The sequence below is a fragment of the Pituophis catenifer genome, unplaced genomic scaffold (assembly GCF_029215685.1).
Source record: "Pituophis catenifer annectens isolate HBS135680 unplaced genomic scaffold, rPitCat1.0.hap2 SCAF_2, whole genome shotgun sequence".
NCBI classification, from domain to species: Eukaryota; Metazoa; Chordata; class Lepidosauria; order Squamata; family Colubridae; genus Pituophis; species Pituophis catenifer.
The window spans coordinates 1,286,419-1,309,470 of NW_027256882.1; positions in this window are offsets into that span (position 1 = coordinate 1,286,419).

The following is a 23,052-nucleotide window of genomic DNA, read 5'->3' on the forward strand; positions in this document are numbered from 1 at the left end:
TTAACAGCCAAACAAGAAAGAGCATGCTGTGTATCAGCCAAAAAACAAAGAAGGATATGCTGTGTTCAACAGCCAAATAAATGATTATGCTGTGTTTAACAGCCAAGAAATAAAAATGATTGGTTTAACAACAAAGATAAAGATAAAGATGTTGGGTGTTATAGTAAAAGCCAAATGAGAGCGGCTAGCTAAATAAGGAGGAGTATGTTGAGATTAATAGTCAAAATGAAATGAATAAAAGATTTAAACAATAGAAACAAAGATGATAAATGTTGAATTTAATAGCAAAAATAAAATGACTATGTTGAAATTAATTATTTTTGAATGTTTATAATAATTGTGAGGATTTATATTGTTAAAATATACTGCTCAAAAAAATAAAGGGAACACAAGCAGAAGACATCCGAGATCTGAATGAATGAAATAGCCTTATTAAATACTTTGTTCTTTACATACAGTAGTTTATACACTGCTCAAACAACTAAAGGGAACACAAAACTACTGTATGTAATGAACAAAGTATTTAATAAAGCTATTTCATTCATTCAGATCTCGGATGTCTTCTGCTTGTGTTCCCTTTATTTTTTTGAGCAGTGTATATCCATCTAAGAAAATGAAAGAGAAAAATGGAATTATAATTGGTTAGGATTTAAGATTTAAGTAATGGGTTTTTGGGGATAATGCCATAATTAAATAGACAAATTAGAGGGAATTAATTGAGTAAAATATAAATTTGTATTAATTGAAAATTAAGATTTGTTAGTGATTTGTAGTAATTTTTGACCAGATCAAAAGCTTTGTTTTGAAAAAATGTGTTTTAAGTTCATCTTTTAAAAAATAATAAAAAATATTTCAAAAAAAAAAAAAAAGACTTCCCAGATTGGGGTGAGGGGGAGGGATACAACATCATCTATCTCCAGTCCTCAACACAGTCCTCTCAGCAGTTCCAAAAAGGCTCCACCCCCATCTGCACCACTCAGGTGACCCTGATGACACAGATAAATGTCCAGGTGACTTTCATGACTCTCTAAAAGGATGCAAATGACCAGCTGTCTGCAAGGAGTATAAATCCTTCCATTCCCCACCCTCCAGTTAGAGCTGAAGAAGCTTCTTGGATGAGTAGTGAAATGTCTTCAAAGAAAAAGTAACAGTCCATTTACCTCTTGAAAAAAGCACCTTTGGGACATCACCATAATACAACTTTACACTTCAACTGTAGTCTGAAATGATGGTGAAACTGAACAAAACGAAACAAAATAAAGGGTGAGTAGACAGGCCTTCATTGCAAGGGGAAGAACTTCCATTTCACTGGGGACAGAACTTTACCTCAAATTTTGGATATTATGGGCATCAAATCAAATACCATCTTTTGTTCCTTAAGCTTTAAGACCTGATTCTGTAGATAGCTTCAGATCCCAATGATGGAGCATCACAATGGAGATGGTTGATGAACTAAGAGGCAATCCCACCCCCCACATATCCAGGTCCTTCCCTCCCTATTGTTTAACTATAATTCTATTTTGATTGTAGTTTCCATTTTAATTATTTTATTTTTCTTTTATGATTTTAATGGTATAAGTTTCCCAGAGTTGTTTCAAAACAAGATGGGTAGCAAATAAGCTGAATGAATGAACGAACAAACAAACAAACAAACAAACCAGCAAACAAGCAAACAAACAAATGTTTGAAGCAAGTTTACCAGTCAGTGGGTGGGATCCTCTTCAGTCCATTTAAAAAGAAAGAATATCACATCTTTCCAACTTCATAAAATCTTTATTTTTTGCAATCTTTTGTAATATACCGCAAAGAGGTGATTTTAGAGTCGTTTTTGGAAAACTTTCCCCAGCTGAAACTGGGGAAAGTCTAAAACTCTTTTGGCCAGGTGTTCAGAGCCATTAATGAACCCAGTTCCTGACGTGCCAGGAATGGGGCTCATCCTCCCTTGAGCTGACCTCTTTTTCTTTTGGGATGAGTTTTTTTTATTTTTTAAACACACAAACAAACATACAATACATCTTTTCTGAACAGAATATTGGCCTGGTCTTAAATTTGTACAGATATTTGTTCTGTTTAACACAATTTTATATGTTCAATTTTTCTCATAGCATTTATTCTCTCTAATTTTAAGAAACCAATATTACCCTTCATTATAACTTCTCATCCTATTATAGTTCAAATTTTCTTTTCCTTCCTTAAAATTTGAACCCCTAAATTTATATCCATATAACATAGTATAATCCCCAATTATTTCCTTAAATTCTCTTATTCTAATCACCAATGATTCTTTTTTCAGCTATTCCAAATAATACAATTCAATATATTAGTAGAAACCAATTAAATAAATAGAGAAACCAGAAATCCAAAATTAATAGGGCTATCAGTGCATGTAACGTAGATGTCTGTGCGAGTAAGATTATCACCCCTGGTGTCAACTAAAACCAAGCATTTAATACCGAGTGCCATACCATGTGCATTAATCAAACAGGTGGCAAGAAAGTAGGGGCACTCAGGCACGACACAGGTTATGTAGAGAGTAAACAAAGGGTCAATCAAAATGGACTCAAATGTCTATACACCAATGCACAGAGTATGAGGAATAAGCTGGGTGAATTAGAAATTCAAGTAAACGAGGGCAGATATGACATTGTTGCCATTACGGAAACTTGGTGGGATGAAACCACAAATGGAACATACAGCTAGAGGGATACAAACTATTTAAAAGAAATAGACCAAATAAAAGAGGAGGTGGAGTTGCACTATATATAAGAAATAACTACATCTCTACAGAAATAGAGCACAACAATGATGAAAATTATCTTGAATGCATTTGGGTCAATATTAAAGGGCGGGGGGATGACCTTGTCATAGGTCTATACTATAGGCCACCCAACCAAACAGAGGAAGTAGATGAACTTTTTGCTCGTCAGCTAACTAAGGTATGTAGGAAGCACAGCACAATAGTAATGGGGGATTTTAACTACCCTGACATCAACTGGGAGACAAACTCTGCACCAAGTGGAAGATCCAACAGGTCTCAAAGATCACCCCAAAGTTGATATCTCTAAGGCAAATGAAATTTCACTATCACATGAACAATTTTAAAATCACTTCCAATTTGTGATTCAGACCAGTGACTATCTATGATTTTTCACTATACTTTTCTCCAGTTTCTCCTCTGCACATGGAGGTCCAGAGGTAGTTCAGGATCCCCAGAGGAAATGTCTTCTTACTTATTATTATTATTAACATCGTGGTATGTGAGATCTCTCATGATATTCCTCCAGTGATTCCTCCTGTTGATGTAAACAACAGACTGAAGCAACTTGAAAGGAATCTTACATGAAATAAGGATAAATGTCTCAGGTCAAACTCCATGTGGCACAAATTTTGGGAGATTCATTGACTGTGTTTCTTGAATGTACCTTTCCTTTTTCTCCTTTCCAGGTACAGTTCTGTTTATCTCTCTCTCAGTCAAGAAAGTTAATCTCATTTTCATCTTGTGACAGTGCTTTGAATTCTTTGAACTCTCTTGTTCTTCCTTGGAAACAGGAAGGGGATTGATTCAGCCCCATGAATTATGGGCCTCCTCCTTCTGCTTCTGCTGCTGCTGATGTCCCAGCCAGTCTCTGGGAAGCTGAGAATGAAGTGCCTGCTGAGTTTGGAGGAACATGAGGGAAAAAACCTACGGAGCTATTACAGGCCAGGAGACCACCTCATTAGTATCGTCTCCTTTGCCACATTAATATCCCATATAATGCTGTCTTTCAACACAGCTCCTTATACTCAAGCTGCCTCGTAAGTCATTCAGTGTGATGGAGTTGCATTCCTTCCATTTGCAGTCCTAACACTCTTCTTCGTTTCTTTCAGTTACTCTTATATTGGAAGACCTGTTTAATTTCTTGAATCATTTAGATTTCCATGGATTCTCTCTTATGTCTTATTTTAAGAGACCAAAATCCAAAGATGGAACAACCCCACCCCCCCAAGTCCAAATTATTTCCCCCTCTCATAGAATACTGAGTTAATCACAACTAGCTGATTGAAAAGTTTGTAGTTTCCTCTGCCCCACCCATTTTCCTATTTTTATAACCGTTCATTGATATTCAATGCCTGACCCTGGTACGGAATTGAGGATGGCTTGTTTTTAGAATTGCTTTTCTGGATCATTTATAAGTCCTCTTTGCTGATGACTCTATTTTAATGATTGAATAATTTTGAATCTTGGTCATTGCACAAATTAAAAATAGTTACAAATAATGTAATTACAAATTACATTACAAATAATGATATATTTTAAATATTAAAACTCCATCCTACGTTCTCAACACTCATAACAATTAAACGGTGATGGGTGACGATCATTTGATTCTCATTTTGGATACTTTTGGCTAAAGACTGAATGGGCTTGTGGAGAGAAAGAGGACCAAATGAAAATATGTTTTGTTGTTGTTAGAGATGATGCTATGATGAACATTTTTTTACAGTAGTTTATTAACTGATCCAGGAAGACTCCTACACTTCATTTTTGCCATTCAGCAAGTCAATAAGAAACCTCAGCTTTTGTACAATCTCACACTTGGCTACAACATCCATGACAATTATTTCAACACCCTTGGCACTTCAGATGCCTTGCTGGACATTCTATCAACTGGAGAAGCCAATGTTCCCAACTACAGCTGTGGAAGGAAGGACAACCTGATCGCTGTTCTTGATGGATCTATTGATGGCATCTCCATTCAGATATCAACATTAGTAGGCCCCTACAAAGTCCCACAGGTGTGTTTGTGTGTTTCTCTACCTGGCAAAGTGAGCAGGTATTTGGTGGGTGGGTAATAGATTCGATCATACCTTTTCTATTGAAATCATGAACTGCTTTTCTCATGGCCATTGTCATGGCTAGGGATTGGGATCCACAGCAGGCCTAAACATTTAATTGAGCAAGACATGAGCAGCTGGACACAATGTTAAATAGGGAACATTTAAGCAAATCTCTAAAATGAACTGAGTTGCATTAACAGTGATTTAGAGATAGAAGACATACCACATGTATTATCTGAATGTCAATTTTATTAGAAAAGAGAAAGAGCAGTATCTCAGACCTCAGATTAGATAAATGATTATATTCAATCTTGTTAATATTGTGCATTTTGTATTCTTTATGTTGATATGGCTTAAGGGTTAAGAACAATAGACTATTCCAGGGGTCACCTATCTTTCGGAACTAAGGGACCACCAAATTCATTATTTTAAATCCTGTGGACCACTAATATGATTTTTTTCCCCAAAAGATAAATAGTATTTAGTGCAATATAAAAATGCAAATAATTTTTCTACAGACCACCAAAATTTTCTCGCAGACCACCAGTGGTCCTTGGACAACCAGTTGGTGACTGCTGGACAATTCTAATATGTTTGTGAGAACCACATTGGATGTGTTAAAAACTTACATTTTGCACTTGATTTGATCTAACCATAATACACGATTCTTCATTGCTTCTTCAGATCAGTTATGGAATTGTTTCAGAGGCTCTGAGTGATAAAAGTCAAATGCCTTTTTTCCATCAGATGCTCCCCCGAAATGGGATCCAGTATCCAGGAATTGTCCAACTCCTCCTCCATTTCAGATGGACTTTGATTGGTCTCTTTGCACCAGACACAGAGGAGGGAGAGAATTTCATGAGAACTTTCACTCCTATGCTTGTCAGAAATGGAATTTGTGTGGTTATCTCAATGCGTAGACTTACAGAACCTCTCAGAAATGCCATCAATAAGTGGAGAAAAGTCAATGTCTTTGTTCACTTCAGAGAATTTGCTTCCCTTGTGGATAGAATTTGCCACATCCATTTAACAATTGAAGGTTTGCCAGGACCCATTGAAGGGAAAGTCTGGATCACCACAATTGTGGAGAAAATGTCAATGAGAAGCAGTACACTTTTCAAATATATCCATAGCATTTGGGTCTTTGTTTTTCAGGAAAGAAAATGGCCAAATGATGAAGCCCTTCAACCCAGTCTTTTTAAGGATTCCAAATTTGAAGACCAGTCTTTTCGCTGTTCTTTTTCAAAGCATGTCCTTTCTGTCAAGGGCCGGAGACGATGCACCCAGATAGCACCACTGGACATGCAAGAGAAAAGGAATAGAATTCAGATAAAAAATGACCACCGTTTTTATACTGTTGCTAAGACTCTGGCACATGTCTTGAATGTTGCATATTCCTCAATATCTAGGAGGAGAAAAATGGAGAAGAAAGAGAGATTGGGGGCTCCAAGGCTAGGGCCATGGCAGGTATGGGGTCCTGACAAGGATCCATCAAACCTAGTTCCTATTTAGAAAAAAATCCAATGCTGATGTAGGGGAACCATTGTTCTCCAAAAAAGCAATAGGTTTGGCCAAGATGAGGCCAGATTTAGTTCACAGGATTATGTTCCAAAGAGCAGGCATAGTGACAATTATATTTTTATATTAAACACTGTGATTATAAAATTATTTAAAATTTATACATTGTAAATAAATTTCTGTACTTATGGGTTTGTAATTAGCATGATAGAATTTTATACTCATAACTGTCAGCTAAACCTGGGAGCATTTAGCTTAATCCCACCTCACTGCAGGAATCCAATTAAAGCTTTTCAGACTAATGGCTACTCAGTCTTGGCATTTAGCCGCAGCATTTACCCTAATCCTAATCATAACCCTAACCCTAGCCCTAGCCCTAACCCTAACCCTAACCCTAACCCTAACCCTAACCCTAGCCCTCGCCCTAACCCTAACCCTAACCCTAACCCTAACCCTAACCCTAGCCCTCGCCCTAGCCCTAGCCCTAGCCCTAGCCCTAGCCCTAGCCCTCACTACACCCGTAACTCACTACTCACTTCCAGGAGTCCGATCCTGACCAGATCAAGGTTGACTTAGGTTTCCATCCTTCCAAGGTTGGTAAAATGGATACCCAGATTGTTGGGGGCAATATGCTGATTCTATAAACCAGTTAGAGAGGGCTGTAAAAGCACTGTGAAGTGGTATATAAATCCAAGTCTTATTGCTATTTAGGCAAATAGTGAAGAGGGGACTGAACATCTCTTGTTCACTAGTTCAGCTTTAAAATGGCTCCTCCTTTTAGGATGTTTCAACTTGCTTTGAAAATTCCTGGATGTTTCAATTCTAGTTCCATCCCTTTCTGGAGAAGAATGAGTTTTGCAATTTTTCCTTGGAGAAACTGTACTTGGACCAAAGTGGAAATGTAGCAGCAGATCTGAATATCATAAGTTGGTTGCTTTTCCCCAAGGAGGATCCCATTGTAGAGAAACTGGGGAGTTTTGAAAGACAGCGGCTTATTATCGACCAAGATGCTCTTTCACGGCTAAAGTTGCTCAACAAGGTGGTTGAAATATTTGCAATTTTTCTCTGTCTTTATGGTTGGTGTTAGGGTCCCCTGAAAGAGCAGGCTCAGATATTTTTTAACAGTCCTTATCTGACCACAGTTGTTCATGCTTTTGTTTCACCCCACTGGGACAAGCCTCCTTCTGCTAGGAAGGTCATCCAAGGTGTTCAATCAATATGGAACCTCTATGACTTGTCCGATATGAGATAATGCCTTAAACTAGAAAAATGAAGGACTAAAAATTACCTTGACTGCTTCCGCCCAAGTCTTTCTTGACACTTGTAATAATGAGGGTCAATTCGTAATAAAATGCTACTTAGATTTGATCTTTGGCTTGTGATCCATCTAAAAACCCCTTGAATGGAATTTATTTATCTTGATTGTCAGCTACCTTAAGTCTTCCATTGAAACAAAGATTTCTCCAAATTTAAGGAATAAATAAATGTGGGTTGTCTTTCCATGTCATCTAACTGTAGTTCTAATATTGGGAGGCAATGGAGGACAGGGGGTCCTGGAGTGCTATGGTTCTTGGGGGATGAAAGAGTTGGACACAAGTAGCGACTAACTACAAAACTGTAATTCTTCAATGGAAACAACCTTGTCTTAAATACCTCACTTGCAGAAGTGGGTTGCTACCAGTTTGTACTGTTTCTGGAGAACTGTTAGTGGAAATTTGGTGTGGTTCCCCAAGCAGGTAGTGACCTCTGACTGGCCCTGCCCCCGAACCGGTTTCTCTTGTTCTCCTTGCCTACCTGATGCTCGCTCGCCCTGCCTGTCCACCCGCTCTGCCCAACCACTACTTGCAGAATCTAGCCATGTACTTCTTCTCACCGCTGCTGGCAAAGGTAAGGCCGAAGGGCATTGGCCAGAGGGTGGGCAGGGGAGGGAGAGCTGGTGGAGGGGAGATATCAGCAGTGGGTGGTGGACTAATGTGCGTGGGGAGGGAGGGGAGCATGCAGGAGATCGTGGCACTGGAGTTCTTCCTGTGCGTTTTCCCCAACTGGTCTGGCTTGCGAGGGAAGCACGTGGGATATCCTAGCTGAAGTTTACTCGTGAGCAATATTGGCTGGGAGAGGAAGGGAGAAAGGCCAATGGTGCTCACGAGTAAACTGAGGCTCCTAAGGGGGGGGGTCATGTCTCCCCACCCACAACATGTTCACCTAAGGGCAGCCACTTCCTGCACCTCCCGTCCTGTGCTGTTCCCGCTGCTGCTCAGCCTCCTCGATGCACAGAAGCAGGAGGAGGCGTTTTTTTTCACTGCCTGTGAGATGCTGGCTGCCTCTATTCTGTAGTTTACTTGTGAGCAAGTTTACTCGTGAACATGGTGCTCTCAAGTAAACTGCAGATTACAGGAAGCTGGCAGAGCTCCCTTGCTCTGCTGCTCACCTGGCAGAGTGCAGACTGGCAGCTCCAGGTTGTCTCTCAGCCATTGTGTGCTGGGAAAAACCTTGCAAAGTAAAGAAAAATTTCTCCTGTGTGGGAGAAGTTAATTGCCTTGCAGTCGCAAGAAGTTTTCCTTTACTGAGGAAAAGTGTTTCCCTGCACGCAATGGCTGAGAGATGACCTGGAGCTGTCACTCTCTGGTAAAATGCACGTCTCGCAGTGGGGCGCAATTTGGGGTGGCAGGTGGGGTAGGGGATGGGGGGGAGCTCGGGAAGCTTTGCAGCTGCATGGCTACAAAGGATGCTGGACCGGCTCCCATCTCCCTGCCGGCCAGTGCCTCCCAAAGCCGCCAGTGTTGCATGCAGCTGTTGTGCTGGGACTGATAGGAGCAGCAGCAGCCCTCTCCTGTCTTTCTCCAGCTGTGTGGGAAAAAATGGAGGAGGACTTCACAAATAAAAGAGAATTCTCTCTTTCGGCACCAGAGCCAAAGCTAAAAGAAACTGGAGGGGAGAAAAAGAGGGAGGGTAGGAACAGGGGGAGGCAATTTTTTCATTGTTTTAACTCCATAGCAACTTCCTTCCCAGCTACTTCTTTCTCTGCTCAGCAGCAGGGCCTTTTTTTAAAAGAAAGATTGGCCACCATTTTCCCAGGAGAGAGAAGAGCGGAGGTGGGGAGAGAAAAAGAAGGCGGCATGGGATGGTTTGGGGTGGGAGTGGAGGTCATCTTAGTCCTGGCTGGTTGCTGCTTCATTGGGTCCCCTCAACTTTTCAGTCCCAGAAAGCGGCTGAAAAATGCCCTCCTCCTGTTTTGCAGCCATGCACCATTTTCTGTCCTTGCCTCCTTCCTGTTTTTATTTGGTTTTCCCTCCCACCCTGAAAGGAGTTTCAAGCAAAAGGAAGCCAGTGGGGGAAAAAGGGGGAAGAAGGATCCGGGAGTGGGAAAGGAAGGAATTGGGAGAATGAGAACAAAGAAGGCTTCCCGGCTCAGGGAAGGCTCGGAGTCTGGAATCCAGAGCGCACCTTTTCCTTTTTCCCTTGCCGTACTTTTATTTCCAAAGCCACCCCCCCCCCAGTCCACTCTCTTTCCCTAAAAATGGAGCTCTTGGTCCAAAGCAGGTGGTGTGTAACAAAAGCAAGATTAAAAGGAAACAAAGTTGAGCTAGTTTGTAAGGAAACCAACTACTGTCAAGGTTCAGTGCAAGTATTCCAAACTAACGAGTCATAATGTCTGGTTAAAGTGGGTAGTACTTCCATTGAAAGAAGAAAAGCATAGCTCAGACAATTGCTATGGTTTTTTGCTCCTATATTCTGTTGTTTAGGTATAAATTTTGTTAATGTAGAAATTTTACTTACAGCCTATTAAACAATGGAGCTAGCTGTCTGCCTGCAATCATGTGTATCTATTAGGATTAAATCCCACTGAAAGGGAGTAGCCTTACTGCCAAGTAAACATGCATAGGCTTTACGTAGTTGAGAGATAGGGTATTGATTAATATCAGGTGTATTATAGAGAGAAATGAGAACTTCTATAACAACAGATACTTTGTGCCCAGACCGTGTGTGTGTGTGTGTGTGTGTGTGTGTGTGTGAGAGAGAGAGAGAGAGGGGGGGGAGGGAGGGAGGGAGAGGGAGAGAAGAAGGAAAGAGACAAAGAAAGAGAAAGAAAGAGAAAGAAAGAAAAAGTATGTGTGTGAGAGAGAGAACAGAGAGAGACAAAGAAAGACAGAGAGGAAGGGAGAAAGAGACAAGAAAGAAAGAAAGAAAGAAAGAAAGAAAGAAAGAAAGAAAGAAAGAAAGAAAGAAAGAAAGAAAGAAAGAAAGAAAAAAGAAAGAAAGAAAGAAAGGGAAAGAGGAAGGGAGATAGAGAGATGAGACAAGAAAGAAAAAGAGACAAAGAAAGAAAAAAGAGAAAGAAAGATAGAGGAAGGAAGGAAGGGAGAGAGACACAAGAAAGAAAGAAAGAAAGAAAGAAAGAAAGAAAGAAAGAAAGAAAGAAAGAAAGAAAGAAAGAAAGAAAGAAAGAAAGAGAAAGAGGAAGGGAGATAGAGAGATGAGACAGAGAAAGAAAAAGAAAAAGAAAGAGGAAGGGGGAGAGAGAGAGACAAGAAAGAAAAAGAGACAAAGAAAGAAAAAAGAGAAAGAAAGATAGAGGAAGGAAGGAAGGGAGAGAGACACAAGAAAGAAAGAAAGAAAGAAAGAAAGAAAGAAAGAAAGAAAGAAAGAAAGAAAGAAAGAAAGAAAGAAAGAAAGAAAGAAAGAAAGGAAGGAAGAGAAAGGAAAAAAAGGAAGGGAGTGTGTGTGTGTGTGTGTGTATGAGAGAGAGAGAAGAAAGAAATAAAGAAAGAGGAAGGAAGGGAGGGAGAGAGAAAACTCTGTGCTATTATTTTTAGTTGTTCCATTATTTATCATGTGTAAATATTTTACACTGTCCCTACACCTAGAGTGATTTTATTGCCTTTCTTTTGCCCAGGGCTACTACATAGTTTTCAGGGATTTACATGCATTCAATGTTTATAGTCCAGAGCATGAATATGTGTGTGTTTATTTTGTACATCAGGTTGCATAAATCCATCTTAATATGCTATTCCTGGTATGTGATGCTTTGTATACATACAGAGAAAGAAGCACTCTTGTGATCTTTGACTTTTAGGCTTCAGCCATAAACATCAGCCATAATACTAATGACTGTTTTGAACAATATGCGCGAATGGTTATTTTATATGTGAAATTATGACTGAATTATTTCTGCACCTATATTGGTTCTCACTGCCAGGAAGTTTCTCCTTAGTTTTAGGTTGCTTCTCTCTTTGTTCAGTTTCCATCCATTGCTTCTTGTTTTGCCTTCTGGGGCTTTAGAAAATACATTGCCCCCCCCTTCTTTCTGGCAGCCCCTTAAAAGCCTGTTGCCTATCACACTCTTGGGCAAAGCATGGGAGCCATTTCCTCCTTTCAGTGGCCCATGAAAGTACATCTATAGTACTATAGTATAGTATGTAGATAATAAAGTTGAAAAAAGGTGAACAACATTTTATTTTAATCATCAATCAATGTAAGAAATAAAAATTTGGCAGATATTTTGGAATGAATATTGTTTTTCTGCTTAGTCTCTGCCTCAGTCCAAATGTGTGGACAATTGTCACCCTGGATTTGTAAAACGGGCTCGGAAAGAAGAACCCATTTGCTGCTACGATTGCATTCCTTGTCCGGAGGGGACCATCTCCATACAGGAAGGTGAGTAACGCCAGAGGAACTCTGGCTTTCCTGTCTCTCGGTATCAGCTGTAATCCAAAGAAGGTCTTTCTTGGAATGTGAAAGGAGAGACTATAGAAATAATATTACTTATTGTTTTCTCAGATACTGAAAAATGCACCAAGTGCCCAGATGACAAATATCCCACTGATGACAGAATCCAATGTATCCCCAAAAGAATAACCTTCCTGTCCTATGAAGAACTTCTGGGCATCATCCTGGTCTCCTTTGCTGTACTCTTGTTTCTAACAACAGGCCTTGTTTTAGTCATATTCCTTAAATACCTAGAAACTCCCATTGTCAAAGCTAACAACCGGGACCTGTCCTACATCCTCCTGGTTTCCCTCTTGCTTTGCTTCTTGTCCTCCTTTTTCTTCATTGGCCGACCAAGGAAAGCCACCTGCCTTCTCCGACAAACAATGTTCAGCATCATCTTCTCAGTAGCTGTGTCTTGTGTGTTAGCCAAAACAATCATGGTAGTGCTGGCCTTCCTGGCCACGAAACCAGGAAACAGGGTGAGGAGATGGTTGGGGAAGAGCTTGGCCAACTCCATCATCCTTTCTGGTTCTGCTGGAAAAATGGTCATTTGTGCAATCTGGCTGGGAGTTTCTCCTCCATTTCCTGATTTTGACCTGCACTCCCAATCAGGAGTGATCATCCTTCAGTGCAATGAAGGCTCTGTGACCATGTTTTATGTGGTTCTCTGCTACATGGGTTTCCTTGCTGCCATTTGCTTCACAGTGGCTTTCCTGGCCAGGAACCTGCCTGGGGCCTTCAACGAAGCCAAACTGATCACCTTCAGCATGCTGGTCTTCTGCAGTGTCTGGATCTCCTTCCTGCCCACCTACTTGAGCACCAAAGGGAAATACATGGTGGCTGTGCAGGTTTTCTCCATCTTGGCTTCTGGTGCTGGCCTGCTGGGCTGCATCTTCTTCCCCAAGTGCTACATTATCATTCTGAGACCAGATCTAAATACTAAGGAACATTTAATGATAAAAGTCGGTATCTGATCATTTAGTAGTTTCTTAGGCTCATAACACTTAATTATTTATTGCAGTTATTATTGAGTTTGTTTGCTTATTTTGACAATTAAGGTTATTTAAAATCAAAAGAAATAAACATACAAAGAATCTAAAACTAACTTAAGATAATCATCAAAGTGTAAAATGAATTTATTAATAATTGAAATTGTCATGAAACTACTGAAGGACAAGATAAAAAAATGAGATTTTATTATCGTAAACAACTGACTGACTGAATAAATAAACAAACAAATGTTTGAAACAACTTTACCAGTCAGTGGGTGGAAACCTCTTCAGTCCATTTAAAAAGATAGAACATCACATCTTTCCCAGTGTGTAAAATCTTTATTTTTTGTAATCTTTCGTAATATGCAGCAAAGAAGTGATTTTTAGAGTCATTTTTGGAAAAGTTTCCCCAGCTGAAAATGGGGAAAGTCTAAAACTCTTATGGCCAGGTGTTCAGAGCCATTAATGAACCCAGTTCCTGATGTGCCAGGAATGAGTTCATCCTCCCTTGAGCTGACTTATGAGGAGGAATCTGGAGAGTTGTCCAAGGGGGACATCATAAGGCCTGCTGTTTGTTTAGTAAACAAAGACACTTCAAAGTATAAAGGTTCTCGGTATCTTACATGAATACTGAAGGGCAAGTAGAAAGAAAAAAAGTCTATCCCCATAACGTATTTCATACTTACCCAATGATACAGTTGGCCAATTATCTATTTCAAGTCCCTTTGTCTCAAATATCACCCCAAAGTTGATATTTCTAGGGCAAATGAAATTTCACTATCACATGAGCAATTTTAAAATCACTTCCAATTTGTGATCAATATATGGAGATCTAATAAAAAAGTAAATTACAAACAGATCCTATTCTTAACATTAGGCAAGTTTCACGGTTACCGATTTCTTTCTTAAAGTAGAATACAGGCAGTATGAAAATTAAGCATCATCGGGGGTGGGGGTGGTGTGGCCAGCGTCACGGCGGTATGGCGTGGAATTCCAGGGCTCTGGAGGAATACTGATATCCCAGCCATTTTTGGGGATCCCAAGGGAACATAGCTGTCCTGTAGGGACAGTGAAAAACGGAGGCACAGGCTGCCATGGACAGGGAAATTGCAAATTCCCTGAAACACCGGCGATCAGCCTCTGACTCAGTGGCGAAGGAAGGCAGCCATTAGGAGCTGTCAAAAGCCAGGGCGGCCACACAGGAAGAGACAGAAGAAATGAACGAGGTGATCATCTGGGTGAGAATTGAGGTCTTGGAAACAAGATTCCTTTTGTATATTCTACTCCTGAACTTTAAATTTTTTTTTGACTTGAGAGAAACAAGAAAAGAGAAACAAGAGAAGAGAAGAGGGGAGGGGAGGGAGTGGAAACAAGGCTACCTCCCCACTTCCGGAATAGTGGCTAAGAAGTGGAAGCCATTAATAAAGATTAATGGGAGAAAGTTTGAAAAATTAATTTAATGAATTGAAAGCAGATTGGGCAAAGAGATTTTTTTGGGGGGTGGGCTAATGAATTGTATTTTGGAAAGTTAAGTTTTGTAGCTGGGAGTTTAAAGTTGGACGAAGAAAAGTGAATGGATTATTTTTTAATAAACAGAGGGATAGAATCAAGATCACGTGAAGTGTTAATATCACTTTATAATGCCTTGGTAAGGCCACATTTGGAATATTGCATTCAGTTTTGGTCGCCACGATATAAAAAAGATGTTGAGACTCTAGAAAGAGTGCAGAGAAGAGCAACAAACATGATTAGGGGACTGGAGGCTAAAACATATGAAGAACAGTTGCAGGAACTGGGTATGTTTAGTTTAATGAAAAGAAAGACTAGGGGAAACATATTAACAGTGTTCCAATATTTCAGGGGTCGCCACAAAGAAGAAGGAGTCAAACTATTCTCCAAAGCACCTGAGGGTAGAACAAGAAGCAATGGGTGGAAACTAATCAAGGAGAGAAGCAACTAGAACTAAGGAGAAATTTCCTGACAGTTAGAACAATTAATCAGTGCAACAACTTGCCTACAGAAGTTGTGAATGCTCCAATACTGGACATTTTAAAGGAGATGTTGGATAATCATTTCTCTGAAGTGGTGTAGGGTTTCCTGCCTGGGGAGGGGGTTGGACTAGAAGACCTCCAAGGTCCCTTCCTATTCTATTCTATTCTATTCTGTTCTGTTCTGTTCTGTTCTGTTCTGTTCTGTTCTGTTCTGTTCTCTTCTATTCTATTCTATTCTATTCTATTCTATTCTATTCTATTCCAATTCCAATTCCTATTCTATTCTATTCTATTCTATTCTATTCTATTCTATTCTATTCTATTCTATTCTATTCTATTCTATTCTATTCTATTCTATGTGAACTGTAGTGCCATCTAGTGGTAATAGAGAAAATTAAATAGATATATTGAACTAAGGAGAAGAGGAGTGTGAAATAACCTTGGACAATGTTTTGGAAACTGGCAAGAATGAATTTGATAAAAATGGTCTTGTGATTTTGTAACAGAAGAAGAGAGAAGGGGAAAAAAAGTATGAAAGCTTTTGTAAGAGCTGTCTGGTTCTTTCACCTGGTGGATTTATAAATTTTGGAATATTTTGGAACAGTGGCATTTTGGAATATATACTTTTTTCCTTTTCTGTTTTTTCTTTTCCTTTTTTTTTATCAAGGCTTCTTCTTCCTGGATTAATTTTTTTGGTGATTGGTATTGGGTTTTTGGGGTTTTTTTAAAAAAACTTTTTCTTATGAGACCATATCTTATACTTTCTTTATCTTTTTATTGCCTGGTTGGATATTTTGAGTGGTACATTTTGATTTTGAAATTTTTAATGGTGAATTCTTATTTTTGTTTGGATCTTTTTTTCTCTTTTTTGTTCTTTTTTTTTTTTAATATAACCTTTCTTCCTTTTTTATGGATTAAACCTCTGTGGATTAGGGTATTAAGAACCTGAAGAGTTTGATTTGGGAGCAGATTTGAAATTTGAAATTGGAATATAAATAAAGGGGAAGCCTGAACCTAAGAATTGGATTATTTTAGATTATAAATGGTGATCTATCATCACCATCAATATCAACAGTGTCTTGCTCTATGGGGCAAAAGGCAACAGAAACTACGCCACACCAAGAGAAAATCAATACGGAATTAAAAAATATGCTACAGAGTATATATGAAGATCTCAACGCAGGACTAGACAAGATAGATGGGAGAATGGAAAAATAGAGGAATTGAAAGAAGTTAAAGAGATGCTAGGGAAAAATGAACAACGATGGCAGCAAGTGGAAGAAAAAGCAGAAGCAATGGAGAAAAAATTTGAAGAGATGGATTATTGATTTACAATTACTGATAAAAATCAGGAAAAGACAATAATAACATTGGAAATGGATAAAGCTGATTATTATTTAAGAGTCCAAAACATTGAAGAAGAAAAGGGAGAAAATTTAGCAGAGAAAATTGCAGAGATATTAGCAGAAGTAATGGAAGAAAGTAAAGAAAGGATATTACATTGGATTGATCAGATATACAGAGTGCACACAAGATACACAATGAGGAATAATCTGCCTAGAGAAATTCATGTTAGATTCATTAAGAAAACATTGAGAGCAGAGATATTGCAGTTAATGAGAAATGCAATGATAAAGCACAAAGGGAGAGAAGTAGTGGTACTGAATCAAATTCCAAGAAGAGTGAGAGATCTGAGAAAAGAATATCAATTTCTCACAAAATGTTTGATTAAAAGAGGAATAAATTTCAGATGGTTGATACGAGAAGGAATATTGGTGAATTGGCAAGAACAAAGATATAGATTGGATACAATAGAAAAAGCAGAATTATTTTATGAACAACACATAGGTGGCCAAGAGAAAGAAAGATTGAGAGATGAAAGAGGGGAGGGGCAACTGGAGAGAAAAAAAGAACAACCAAAAGAGACAACTAAAGAACAAGAAGAGAGAGCTATAAGAGAAAGAGCAAGAGCAAAAGAAGTTAAAGAACAAAGGGAGATAAGAACGACTAGATTGACAAAACAAGCAAATAAATAAGAAATGGAAGAAGAAATTAAAATAATATCTTTGAATATAAATGGATTAAATTCAGCAATAAAAAGAAGAACATTTAACAAATTAGAGAAATTAAAAGGAGAAATTATATGTTTACAAGAAGTTCATATTAGAAAGTAACACAAAAAACTTTTAGAGCAAATAAAATTGGGGACATTGTGTAAAGCGTTGGCTTGTCAAAGCAAGAGAGGAGTAACATTTTACATTAAACAGACAATTCAATCCAAACAAATATTTGAGGATGAGGAAGGGAGAGTATTAATGGTAGAAATTGTAATGAATCATAAAAAAAAAAAACTACTTGTGGGTATCTATGCTCCAAATGAAAATCAAGAAGAATTTTATGCAAAATTACACAGGAGAATATTAGAATATGAAGATGAAGATATGCATAATAGGAGAATTTAATGTGATTGTGTCAGGTTTCGGTGCTATCTTGAATAAACTTCATTCTCAAACGCAAACTCTAATGAATCACTTTTATTTTAAGAATAGCCGAGTCCGACATTCCTGATTTCATTTTGAAGCCAAACTGGCCCCTCCTTCCAACCCCCTCCTCTTCCGCTCTCCAACCCCAATGTCCCATTGGCCATCATGCAGATCCATCTCTACCTCCCGGCACGTTCTTTTCACAGGAATGTAGCCCCCATCCTCGTCTCCCAGGAAACACTATCTGTACATATGAAACTAGGTAAAAGTTCACCTTGTTATGTCAGCGCTGGAAGAGAGCCTAATTTGGAACGCTGACATCTTGTTGATAATGAACTGGACTATAAATCTACAAAATAATAAAAAGCCAAGGAAGACACTTCTTAAAGCATTTTTACAGTGATAGATGAACTACGTTTACAAAATGCTTGGAGAAAAAGGAACTTAAAGGAGAAGCAATATACATTTTATTCAAATAGGCATATGTCATGGTCAAGAATAGATATGATGTGGATGTCAACAGATTTAATATCCAAGATACATAAGATTGATATAGAAGTAAATATATGGGCAGACCACAACCCAATAACGATGACATGGAAAGGACAGAGAAAAAGAATGAGACGGACATTAAATCAAAGCTTATTAAACGAGAAAGACTATACAATATATGGAAAAAGAATTGACTTTTTTCTTTAAAGAGAATAGAAAAGAAGATACATCATTGCAAAACGTATGGGACACCAGTAAAGCATATATAAGGGGGTTGGTAATGACCTATACAGGAAAAAGAAATAAACAGAATAGACAAACTCAAAAGAAGTTGGAGGAGGAATATAAGAAATTAGAGAAAGAATTGCAAAAATACCCACAAGACAAAAAAAAATAAAAATTTAATGGACTTGAAAAAAATACAATTTGAATTTAATAGAGAATGAAGAGCTGGCAAAGAAAATAAAATCAACAAAGCAAAATTTCTTTGAAAATGCAAATAAACCAGGAAGATGGCTGGCATATAAAATGAAGAAGGAAAGAGAAAGGAAACTGATAAATCAATTATTAGATCAAGATGGAAAGATGTGTTACCAGAATGAAGAAAAGAAAAAAATAATTGAGGAATATTATAAGAAATTATATCAACAAGAGCAGATATCAGAGGGGAAAATAGAACAATATTTGGAAAAAGCGATGAGCGAAAAAGCATTAGATGAAAGAATATCAATGATGGAATTGATGGAGGGAATTAAAAAGCAGAAGAATGGAAAAACCCCGGGACCAGATGGTCTACCAGCAGAACTATATAAAAAATTGCAAGATGTACTAAGCAATACAATGTTACAAGTATTTAAGGATTTATTAGTAAAAGCGAAGGTTCCAAACTCATGGATGGAGGCATATATAATTCTTAAACCAAAAGAAGAAACAGATTTACAACAAATAAAGAATTATAGACCAATGTCATTATTAAATGCAAATTATAAAATATTTGCATCAATTATGGCAGAGAGATTGAAGAGGTTGTTAAATGAATTCATACATTCAGATCAGAATGGCTTTTTGCCTAAAAAACAGATTAGAAACAATATAAGAATTATTTTGGATACATTGGAATACTATGAAGCACATTCAGAGAAACAAATGGCATTGTTATTTTTAGATGCGCAGAAAGCATTTGATAATGTGAATTGGCAATTTATGATTTTACAATTACAAAAGATGGATTTTGGGGACAGATTTATCAATATGGTTTATATATAAAGACCGATTGGGTAAAATAATAATGAACAGTGAAATGACAGAGAAAGTAGATATAAGAAAAGGAACTAGACAAGGATGTCCATTATCTCGACTATTATTAAAAAAAATATATATTTATTCTGACCTTAGAAATTTTAAACAGGAAAATAAGACAAGATAAAGAAATAAAAAGGATGAGAATTTAAAAATAAGAGTATATAAGCTACAAGCATTTGAGGATGATTTGGTATTTATTATGGAAGAACCAACAGACACGGGCCCAAAGTTAATTGAGCAAATAGAGGAATACGAAGAAGTAGCAGGATTGAAAATCAATTAAGAAAAGACAAAAATTATAGTTAAAATATGAGAGAAAGGCAAAAGAAGCAACTAATGGAGAAGTTAGATATTCAAATAGTAAAAAAAGTGAAATACTTGAGCATCCAATTAACTTCAAGATGTAATACAGTGAAGGAAGATAATTATTATAAACTGAGAAATCAAATTGAAACAGATTTGGAAAAATGGAAAAACCTGCACTTATCATTAATGGGAAGAATAGTATTAATTAAAATGAATATATTACCAAGAATCTTGTTTTTTCCCCAAACGATTCCAATAAAGTTGGAGAAAAAAATATGCTGAGAGCTTGAATAAGATGATGTGGAAATATATATGGCAAGGAAAAAAAGCAAGAATTAACCTTAAAGTGCTTCAAGATTCTAGAACTAGAGGAGGATTTGGTCTACCAAACTGGGAACTTTATCATCAAGCGGCGATGTTAACATGGGTCAAAGAATGGATTTTATTGAGAAATACAAGACTATTGACCTTGGAGGGACATGATTTACAATTAGGTTGGCATGCTTTCTTATGGTACGGGAAAAATAGAATACATGGATACTTCCAGAGACATTGTGTAAGGAATGGTTTGTTAACAGTATGGGTGAGAGTGAAAGAAAAACATTATACAGAAATACCAATGTGGCTTTCAACAATAGAAGCATTGAAACATTCTAATATGATTAACATGGACAATATTGTAAGATATAAGTATATTTTAACAGAGAAGGGAGAACTAAAACAGAAACAAGATTTAGAAAAAGAAGGGATTGAGACTGATCGGTATACATGACTGCAAATACAAGATATGATAAAGTCTTGAAACAATATGGTTTTAATCTGGGGGAATCAGAATTGGATGAGATAATGACTGGAAAAGATGAAAAAATGATTAAAAGATTGTATAATTACCTACTGCAAGTTAGATTAGACGATGAAGAAGTAAAAGAGATAATGATAACATGGCCGAAAAATTTTGGTTATACAATAGAATTAGAGAAATGGCAACAATAATGGGAAAGGAATTACAAATTGACAATGACAACTGCATATAAAGAAAATTTATATAAAATGTTTTATAGATGGCATCTGCTGCCAGAAAGGCTAGCAAAAATGTTTAAAGATAAATCAGCTAAATGTTGGAAATGTTCGCATTTGCCAGGATCATATTTTCATATGTGGTGGTCATGCATAGAAGCAAAAAAGTATTGGTTTAGAATACAGATATGGTTAGAGGAAATGTTACACGAACGTATAGAATTAAAACCAGAGATTTTTTATTGGGAGTTTTGCCAGAGAGATAAAGCAGAGAAGATATGTATCTAGTTATACACATAATAACAGCGGCAAGAATTGTATTTGCACAAAATTGGAAGACAGAGAAAATCCTGTCAGAAGGTGAAGTAATAAAGCAGATTTTAGACTGTGCAGAAAGGAATAGATTAACTCTAAGAATAAAAGATAAAGAGGAATCAGTGTATTTCAAGATATGGGGAAGATTCTATGTATGGTTAGAAAAGAAATATGAATAAAAGATGATAGATAAACAAATAAGATAAGAGAAAGATGAATGAGGGAGAAGACAAAAAGAAATAGAAACTCAGATGACACCGGAGTAAATGGAAAAGGGGGATGGGTGGGTGGGGGCGAAAGAAAGAATGTTATAATATAAATGTACAATTATGATGATAGAGGTGACAGACTAGGTAAAACTGAAAGGAAATTGAAAGAAAGTATATATTAATATAAAATTGGGGATGCTCAGATACCAAATAGAGGAAATATTGGACAACAAAGGGGAAAGAAAGAAGAGAGGAGTAGAGAGTAAGAGAGAAGAGGATAGGGAGAGAGAGGAATGGAAGAAAGGGGAAAGGAGAGGAAGAAAAGAGGGGGAAAAGAGTAGGAGAGAAGGTTAGAAAGGGGAAAAAGAGGGGAGAAGTGTGGGAAAGGAAGGGGAAGTAGGGAAGAGGAAGGAGAGGAGGAAGTAAGAAAGTAGGAGAGGAGAGGAGGTAGGGAAGGGAAAGAAAGAAGGAGAAGAAGGTTTGTTGTAAAATGAGGGGGGGAAAGGGTAGAAGAGCAACTCCGAATGTAATTAAAATGTTTTATTGTTATGCTTTCTTTAGAAAAAAATATGTATATGTATGATTAATTATGGACAAGAGAATGTACATTAACAATATGTGTATAAGAAATAAAAATCTTTTTAAAAAAATAGAATTAAGCGTCATCAACCTAAGTGTCAGGGTTCCAAGTAACACTGCCAATGAAAGAAAACTCCGAAGCTTGAATTTCTTCGAAGTTCCATTTTATTGGAGATGTCATATTGGCACATCTGGGAAAACCAGAATCTGAAAATTTCCAGGATTTTCCCGCCCAAAAGAAAGTTCAAGTCCCTTCGCCCTGCACCCACACGTCCATCACATGATCCAATCAGGCACCATCCAAAACTGGAGATGCCTCTCAGTCACCTCATCACAGCTGCAGAGCAAGGTGGCCTTGACTCTCTGAGAAAAGAATGTTATTTTGACTACATATCACCCATACTCTATGCAATCCCCCCACCCATTTTCCCACAGTAGAAAGGGCCCAAATCTAAAAGATAGTTTCCAACTCTGACACTAATGTGGAACCAAACTCAATAGTTCTGGGTGACATTCCCCAGGAGTCTCTGGGGACAAGAGAGTACATTGAAGGAAAACACCCAATTTCCTGGGTGTTGAAATATCTTTCTTTAGCATCACTTTCTAGACATGTCCAGAAAGGAAGGACCACAACCACTTCAGATCAGTGCCCTCTAGGGGTATATCTATGATTTTTTACTATACTTTTCTCCAACTTCTCCTCTGCACATGGAGGCCCAGAAGTAATTCAGGATCCCCAGAGGAGATGTTGCTTCTTACAGTAATTATTAAAATCCTGGTCTGTGAGATCTCTCCTGATATTTCTCCAGTGATCGCCTTTGATGTAAACATCAGACTGAAGAAACTTGAAAGGGATCTTGCATCAGAAAAGCATAAATGACTCAGGTCACACTCTGTGTGGCACAAATTTCGGGACATTCAGGGACTGTGCTTCTTGAATGTACCTTTCCTTTCTCTCCTTTCCAGTGCAGTTCTGTTAATCTCTCTCTGGGTCAAGAAAGTCACTCTCATTTCCATCTTTGAATGGTGCTTTGAATTCTTTGAATGCTCTTGTTCTTCCTTAGAAACTGGAAGGGGATTGATTCAGCCCCATGAATTATGGACTTCCTCCTTCTGCTTCTGCTGCTGCTGATGTCCCAGCCAGTTTCTGGGAAACTGAGAATGAAGTGCCTGCTGAGTTTGGAGGAACATGAGGGAAAACACCTACGGAGCTATTACAGGCCAGGAGACCACCTTGTTAGTATAATCTCTACTGCCACAATAATATCCCATATAACGTTGTCTTTCAACACAGCTCCTTATATTCAATTTCCCTCGTAAG